The 8,556-nt window shown below is 52.5% G+C and overlaps 1 protein-coding gene across 1 annotated transcript in view; it reads right to left on the reverse strand.

Annotated features, from left to right (window-relative positions):
* Cuedc1 (CUE domain containing 1) overlaps positions 1 to 4,279 on the reverse strand; it is a 91,435-nt gene extending 87,156 nt beyond the window's left edge. The window contains exon 1 of the mRNA XM_075991158.1: positions 4,148 to 4,279. The gene's annotated coding sequence lies outside the window, so the exon portion shown is untranslated. The remainder of the gene's footprint in view (positions 1 to 4,147) is intronic.
* Between the last annotated feature and the right edge of the window lie 4,277 nt (positions 4,280 to 8,556).

The raw sequence follows: 8,556 nt of genomic DNA on the forward strand, positions 1-8,556 counted from the left end.
CACTAGCATTAAAAGACAAGCCATTCAGCCGTGCCACTGCCCATAGCCCACAGGGCAAGCTCTGAGAGAATAGGTTAGAGCTGATTCCACAGCAAAGCGGCTAACACTGAGTGGTTTGACCCATTCTCTATCTCCCTGACATTTCAGCAACTCCATACCTCCACCATTGTCCCTTCCCTACAACGCCTCATCTGCCGCAGCCTCTACAGTTTTAACCAAAGATTCTTTCCTTAGTAACAAGTATCAGAACTGCCGAGCCCACATTCAGAAATAATAGCAACAGTTTCTATGAAAGGAACCTAGCGCATATGTGAGACCTCCTCCGATGCCTTCTAAGAATGAGATGCTGAAGCATTTACAAGGCTTCAGAGGAAGATCCAGAGCCTCCTGGGAATGCCTAAGTAAGTGCTGGGGATCCGTAAGCTCTGGTGCTAGGGGCAAAGTCCTGGATTCAAATTCCAGTACCACAAAACCAACAAACCACAAAGACGCATTGGTGGAAGTGGGCATAAAAATGGCTTGACTGGCCAGGCTTTGGTGGCGCACGCCTTTAATTCCAGCACTAGGGAGGCAGAGGCAGGCAGATCTCTGTGACTTTGAGGTGAGCCTGGTCTACAGAGAGAGTTCTAGGACAGGCTCCAAAGCTACACAGAGAAACCCTATCTTGAAAAAACAAATGAATGAATGAATGAATAAATAAATAAATAAATACCACTGGTATCCAACCAAGAACTTTCTAAAGACCTTTGACACAGTAGAAAAGTGGTGGCTGTGTTTCTCAAGAAGGGAGTTATGAAGCCGGGTGATGGTGGCACACACACGCCTATAATCCCAACATTCGGGAGGTAGAGGCAGGCGGATCTCAGTGAGTTTGAGGCCAGCCTGGTCTATAGGAGCTAGTTCCAGGACAGGCTCTAAAGAGGGGAGTTATGTTCCCAAGCAATTACTCCATCTATTGTTTATGAATGGTTTTATTTTATTTTTTAATCTTTTTTTTTTTGAGACAGGGTCTAACCTAGCCCAGGCTGGGTTTTACACTCTCTCCGAGTAGCCAGTGATGACCTTGAACTTCTGCTCCAGTTGCCTCCTCCTCCCCAGGCCTTGGGTGACAGGCGTCTGCCACTGTGTTCAGTTTAGGGGCTGGGGATTGAATCTTGGGCTTTGTGCAAACTAGACAAGTGTTCTAGCCATCCATGAACTGAGCTACATCCCAGCTCGTGGCTTCTTGTGAAGACGAGAACTTTAGCTGCTCTCTTAAGAAGGATTGATTGCACTGTTCCTGCACATGAGAGGTATTTCTGGGAGGCTGGAAGCAAAGAGGATCCGACAGCAGAGCGGCCAGTGCAGCTAACCTCTTGAGTTCATCAACATCTGGAAGCCAGAACTTCAGCCGAAAGATAAATCCTGGCCACAAGGGTAGGTGAACCCTGCCACAAGAGCCTTGAAGGCCCCCAAGGAGACTTCCAACTCCCATATCAGGGACTGCTAGGCCTCAGTCATTTTGGGGCTCTAGACCCAACGGTTATTTGTCACATGGGCAGGAGCCAGCAAGCCACAGGCACCACCTGCTCCACTCACCTGGCGTGGTCAGAGGTGAGCCTCGTGCCCAAGGCTCTAGGAAATTCTCTGCTCTGTTGCTTAGTAACAGAGCAGAGTGACTTTGGGGAACTCTGAAGGAAAAAAACAGATGTAAGAGGTGCTGCATGCCAAACATTTTCCTCACTGGGTTGCATGGAGTGGGGTGGGTGCAGGCTAGGTCTGTGGAGTCAGAACTTCTTATCACACTAAGAACAATCTGAAGACCCTTGCTGCCACACACACACACACAAAAAGCCATTGTCGTATTTTATGTGGTGGGAGTTCCATTTCTAAGCAGTGTTGCTGCATTTATTGCTTATGACAAGCAATGCTAGTGACATCATTAAAAGGCCATTCAATCACTCTGGTCCATCAGAGGTGGTGTGAGCCAATGGAAAACTTCTCAGTACTGAGGCAGGTAAGTCTGACATGGAAGACCCTGGACTCACCCAGATCCCAAGTAGGTATAGATGAACACCACCCGGCACCCTGGCGCTCAGGAAGTCATGGAGAAGAAAAGCAGGGCTGCCCTCTTTGGGGCAGCACAGGAGATGAGCCCCAGTGGCCTGTCTGCTCTCCACTTGCATTCTGAAGTCCATGATACGGAAGGCCCTGCAGCTACCCAGATTGCTTTCCTGGGCAAATGTGCTCCAAGGTTTCCCCAGAAGGAGCTTGCACACTGAACACTCTCCATAAGGCTCTTCAACCTCATGTCCCTAAAGCGAACAGGGGTCCCCAAAAGACTCGCCTCCTACACCCACCCCACACTTGTCCTTTGTTTTTCTCTCATTCAATAGCCCTGGTGCCCCAACACAGTGCCTAGGGTCTCCACACCTCACAGACAGCAAACTCTGTCATGGAAGAATGGCCACCTCAATTGCCCCTGTCCTCTAGCAAACTGGAGGGATCTGGGAGCTGGGCAAGAGCTTCCAGGTCTCCATGGCCACAAATTCAAAGCGGCATGAGAAAGGACCTCATAAGAGTTCTGCTTTGGGCGTCCTGGGATTATTTACTAACTAGACACAAAGAAGGAATCTGTTCCAAAATGCCTGGAGTAGACCACAAACTCTAGCCTAGTTCCAAGGGGGGTATATTAGCCCTCTGGCAGTGCGTGAGGATGCACCAGCACCTGGGCCTGTTTGGGAAGTGCAGTTAGGGTATAGCTTTCGCCAGATCCCAAAGAGGCCCTTGGTTTAACTCACTGGCCTGGTTTCCCCGCTCCCTCATCCCCGTTGTTGTCTCACCAGCCCTGAGCTATGGCCCACCCTCCAGTCTCTGTTTCCTTGTCCCCCTTTCTTTCCAGCAGCAGCAGAGAGCAAACAGGGGATTTCCAACCCAACCCTATTGGATGCAACAACCTCTAGCGGCCCAAGCCAGCGGCACAAAGGTGCCACTTCACAGGTGATCCAGCAGGGACCACACTTAACAATGAAACGATATCCATAAGGAGAGTACTAGTATCCGTCACCTCCTTCGTCACCTCCTTCGAGCAGCCTGGCTAATTTCATCAGCCGATAAAGAAGGGGGTGAGGGGAAGGAAGCGCCCAGAACCCTTTCTCCTGGGCCAGGTGGCTCAGGGTGTTGCAAGATAAGCTAGAGAAAAAGTGTATATCCCGTATATCCCGGGTTTCAGGCTACCCGAGGAACAGGTGGAGATCAAGACACATGATCTTCTACCCCAACATCATCCCTAGGGTGTCTCATCACTATACTGCAATTATCCCCTCATCCTCCATTCTCACAATAAACAAATAAGGGAAATCTAAAATCTTTCTCCCTTAAAACACCCTCCCCTGGAATTTCATAGCAGTATAAATTACTTGGAGCTAAAACTTTATTTTTAAGGGGAGAAGATAGACAAGCCCGTGCTGGGGTGCAAGGCAATTACTCAAGGAGAAAACCGAGGAATAAAGGCAAGCCCCGGCCCCCTGGAGCTCAGAGCCCCAGGCACTTAGAGTCCGAGGGGCGGGGGAGCAGGGGCGGGGACAGTGCATTCTGAACTTTCCCCAGCCGGGTCGCGGAGAGATGTAGCTCCCAGGGGACCGGGTGGGACCTGAAAAGGCTGAGCCGACCGGTGACCACGGCGGGAGCAGGAAGCGAGCCTCCCCTCCCCCTAAAAGGAGTTCAGCTCCCAGCCTGGGCCCCCGCCTCGCCATCGCCATTCAGCCTGCGCCCCCCGCCGCGGCGAAGCTGGGAGGGTGTCCACACAAAGCGGGGAACCGGGGAGCGGAGACCCGGGAGGAGCAGGCTCCCCAGGCCTTGCGTCCCTTCCCCGCGGCGCCGGCCGGTGACCACCCCTCCGATTGTGGCCCCGGTGCCGCACGCCCCCTGCGTCCAGGGCCGGAGGACGAGGCGGGCAGCTGGGGAGAGAGGGCCACCCGGATCTGCCGCGGAGGCGCGGGCTCCCGGGAAGCCGTGGCCACTGCGCGAGGACTCAAACTCACGACGGCCCGGCCCTGGCGGCCGCGCCTCGGCGATGCTCCCGGGGAAGGTGGGGCCGCCGGGCCGGGGTGGAGCGCGGCACCCACGAGCTCGCGGTAGGGGCGGCGAGAGCGAATCGGGGTCTTACCGAGCACCGCACTCGCGTCCGCTCCCGCGGGCCGCTGGGGCCGGGCGGCGGGGGAGGGGCGCGGTCCCTCGGTGGCGGCGGTGGCGGCGGCTGCGGGCCCGGCTCGGTGGCGCGGCGGCGCGGCTGGGCGCCGGGAGGCGGAGAAAGCGAGGCGAGGCCGGCTTCCTAGCGGCGGGCTGCGAGAAATGCAGCTGTCCCTGCGCGGCTGCCGGCGAGGCCACAAGTGGGGCCGCACGGGGAGGAGCGGGGCTGCGCGCGCCCGGGGCCCAGGCTGCGGCACCCCCAGACCCTCTTCCCCAGACCGGGAAGCAGAAGTAGGGATCAGGAGGCCAACGCGATTGCGGGGGGCATGGGGAAAAGGCATCTGGGGAACATTAGGACAAGCTCCTGCGTGCATTTCCGCGCCATCTGCTCTGACCGCTCCGCTAGAGGACCGGAGAGACTGAATGGGGAGTCTCGGATCTTCCCTTTATGGCCGGGTGAGGTTATGCCAACTTGGGGACCACCGTAAGAAGTTGTTTAGGTTAGGAGACCTGAGATCTGGGAACGAGGGGGACCTAAACTCAAGGCTGGCCTGAGAGGTTGCAGACACATACCAGGAGCCCCGAGTGAGGGTGGCAGAAAGCGCAGGAACCTCTGGGGGCCTTGAGACACCAGGAGTGTGGGGTAGTGGCGGCTCTGTGGAGTTAAAGCTCAAGCAAGAAGATAAAATCTAATATCGAGACCAGAAGAGATGGTGGAGTGGGGGCGGGAAATCAAAGTGATGGCCCTGCCCATTCACCTAGCCGTCACTACCCACCTATCATTCTTACCCAACATTCCCCCGTCACTTGAGGGGCTTTTGAGCCTGGACAAGGGTTTTCATTAACTGTTTAATAAATAAATGGTCGATCAGCTTTGGTTGTTTTTCCACGTGGCTTGGTTTTGTGCGCTAATTTGGAGATGAAAAGAGGGGACCGAGGGAATGACTAGCAAGCTCTGCTTTGAAGTGGAGCTACCTAGGGGGAATCAAAAGAGGATAAAGGTCAAATCGTTAAGATCTCGGCCTGCAACACCTTATGGAGAATTAACTAACCTCTACTACTGGAAAAGCTTGCCCACTTGAGTGTGGAGCCCTGGAAATAGCCCCGTTCCTCTGAAGGCTTGCAATCAGCAAGCTTCGCTGAGAAGGCTCAACATGCTCACCCACAGGAACATCTGATGGTAAAAACCACAAACCAAGGCCCCAGATGCGAATGTGTTTCCATCATTTGCATGTCAAGGGTAATTTCTTCAGCAAGGTGGAATCGGAGGATACCCTGAGAGAAATCTCACCTCTGAGAATCTTTTTGTCCCTTCTGTTCATGCTCCTTCACCTGATTTTAGGGAACCCTCAAACTCAAAACCACGAGCCGGTTCCTAGACCCCAGGTTAAAGATTCTGAATCTCGAGTGCTCTGCTGACTCTGGGTTGTGGCCGAGAGCACAGGACTTATCCTCTTGACCCATAAAGTCTGGTGATGCCTTCGAGTATGTCACCTTATACTACAGTGTTAAGTTCATCTGTCACTTTTCTGCTTACTGGCACAGTCTTCCTCTAATTTGTCCTGGTCGCTTTGACATTTCAGGAGTTGGGGCATGGGGAGCTCCCAGTCTGGAGATTTTCCAGTTTTGCACATGCCTCTGGATGGCTCGTAAAATGTTTAAACATATTTTCCTTAAAGCTGTTAACAAAGCCAGTCGTTGTGATGGACAGTCCTCCCTGTCTGTGGACTTTTACTAATGTCCTCTTCTTTTGAGTCAGTCTTGGAAGCTTTTTCTCAGCAGCGCCCCTCACCCCCCCCCCACACTTTCTGCTTCTCATACCCCAGAGCAACCTCAATCACCCATACCACTAGAGCATAGAGGCCCAGGCCAGGTCTCTCGCCTGCGACCCAGTCCCTCATATCTGCTGTCTGCCTAGGGTCCTCAGTAGCAGGTCCTTTGAACACTTCATAGGGGTTAGCAGCCCCTCAAAGCCACACCTCCCTCATCTGAATACCACCTGGGGCACAGAGGTTAACCATCCCAGCCCCTACCCACTTTTTCCTGGGCATTCTGTTGGTTTCCAGCTATAGTTCATTCCGCCTTCCCTTTCCCCTCCTTCCTTCCCCCAGCTCCTGTCCCCCCCGCCCTCCCCCCAGCCCCTGTGCTCTGCACTTCTCAGCTGGAGGGAGAGACCCCTTTTGCTTTCTAGCCAAACCTCCTGCTTTGGGAGACTCTACTAATTCTTTCTTTCCACCACTCCCCTTCCCTTGCTTCAAGCCTACCAACCGTGCGAGATGCCCCCTTTCAAACGAATCAAGTCCCAATCCTGCGCTGCCCACAAGTCACTGCCCTGATAGTGTCTTCCCATTCACAGCGGACTCCCTCTAGAACGGAGACACACGTCTCTTTCCTTTTCTCCAGCCTCATTCTAGCTTTGGTTTCCTGTGGTCTGGCCTTCTTCCCCAGTCATCCCAGGAGCTTCCCTCAGTGGAGGCCCTGGCAGGCACCTGGTTGTCTAAACCCATGAACCTCCTGTTCACCCCTCTTCTTGGCTCTGATGCAGCCCCAGATGCAATTCAGTCTTCTCTGAGATCACTCCCACCCGACGGATTCCCACCTACCCCCACATTTCTCTCCAGCAGCCTTCTCTGGCACTCGGTTCCTTCCCGCTCAGCTGTGCTCACAGAGGTTAAGAGAGCAGAACTTCACCAACCCTCAGGGTGTCTTTGACAGGCAGCATGACTTTAGGCCAGGCGCTTAACTCTTTCTGTGCCTCATTTCCTTTCCTTGTATCAACTAAGGTCTACTTCACTTTATTTTATTGTATGTATTTGGATGTTTTGCCTGCATGTTTGTCTGTGCACCACATGTGTGCCTAAAGAGGGCATCAGATACCCTGGAACTGGAGTTAGAAATGGTTGTGGGCCACCCTGTGGGCACTGGGAAGCAAACCCAGGTCCTCTGGAAGAACAACCAGTTCCCTTAACCACAGAGCCATCTCTCCAGCCCCTCTCATTTACTTCAAAGGGCTGTGGTGAGGCGCAATAAGCCCACGCATTCTGAAGTACACAGAACCGCTCTTGGCATGCTACCTGTTCAGTAACTGCTAGTGTTGGTATAAATACATTCCTTCGTCTGCTCTCAGGAGAACTTGGTGTGCTGGCTAGTTTTATGTCAACTTGACATAAGCTAGAGTTATCAAGGAGGAGGGAGCCTTACTTGAGAAAATGTCTTCTTAATATCGACCTGTAAGCAAGACTATAGAACATTTTCTAAACTGGTGATTTATGTGGGAGGACCTTGCCAATAGCGCATGGGCCATCCCTGGGCTGGTGGTCCTGGATTCTAAAAGCAAGCTAAGCAAGCCTTGAAGAGCAAGTCAAAAAGCATGCGCACGCGCACACACACACACACACACACACACACACACACACACACACACACACACACACACTATGGCCTCTGCATCAGCTCCTGCCTCCAGGTTCTGGCCCTGTTTGAGTTTCTGCCCTGACTTCTATAATGTGGAAGTGTCAGCCAAATCAACCCTTTCCTCTCCAAGTTGCTTTTGGTTCTTCACAGCAACAGTAACCCTAACTAGGATGCTGGGTAAATGACCTGCCTGTCCCTGCACCTCTCTCTTCTTGAGTCTGCTGTATAGAATGCAGAGCTGCTATTGGACGGACTGTATACCATGGTCACTTACTTCCCTTTCAGATATAGTCAGCATCCCTCCATTTTCCTTTGCCAAAGTTTCTGTCCTGGATAAAGACACATCTCATTCACTGAGCTATGAATTCACAGGCAACCCCAACTGTAATCTCAGGGCTTTCTACTTTCTGAATTTATTTGAAATATCCTTGCTCTGCCCTGGTTCAGACTTTGCCACCAGGGCTCTGCCCATCAACCATCCTCCCCAGTGCTAGCAACTGCTATTCTGAAGCTAGATTTGGTAGTGTTCCCTGTTGAAAGCGGTAGGTAGCTCCCCATCCCTCGGAGAATAAAATTTAACTCTGCTCCAGTTCAGATCTGGAATGCTATCCAAAAGCCTCTGTATGAAAACCTTGGTCCCTAGTGTTAGCATATTTAGGAGGTGGGGCATGGTGAAGTCTTCCCATGACCTTAAAGAGGATAATGGTGCCTGGCCCCTCCCTCTTCTCTTTCACTCCCCATGCAGAGGATGAACAGTTTTGCCCTACTCCTGCCCCTGCCATGATGTATTGCCTTATCACAGGCCCTAAAGCAATGGGGCACATTGTTCATGGACTGTGTGTTAGTCAGTGCTCTCTAGAGCAAGACTTCTTAAACTCTTGACTTCCTAAACTTTATGACTTCTTAAACTCCTTTTTGCTCGAGAAATTTTTTACATGACTTTAAGTATGTAGCTGTATAAAATAGTTACAC

Source organism: Microtus pennsylvanicus, chromosome 11, assembly GCF_037038515.1.
Source record: "Microtus pennsylvanicus isolate mMicPen1 chromosome 11, mMicPen1.hap1, whole genome shotgun sequence".
NCBI classification, from domain to species: domain Eukaryota; kingdom Metazoa; phylum Chordata; class Mammalia; order Rodentia; family Cricetidae; genus Microtus; species Microtus pennsylvanicus.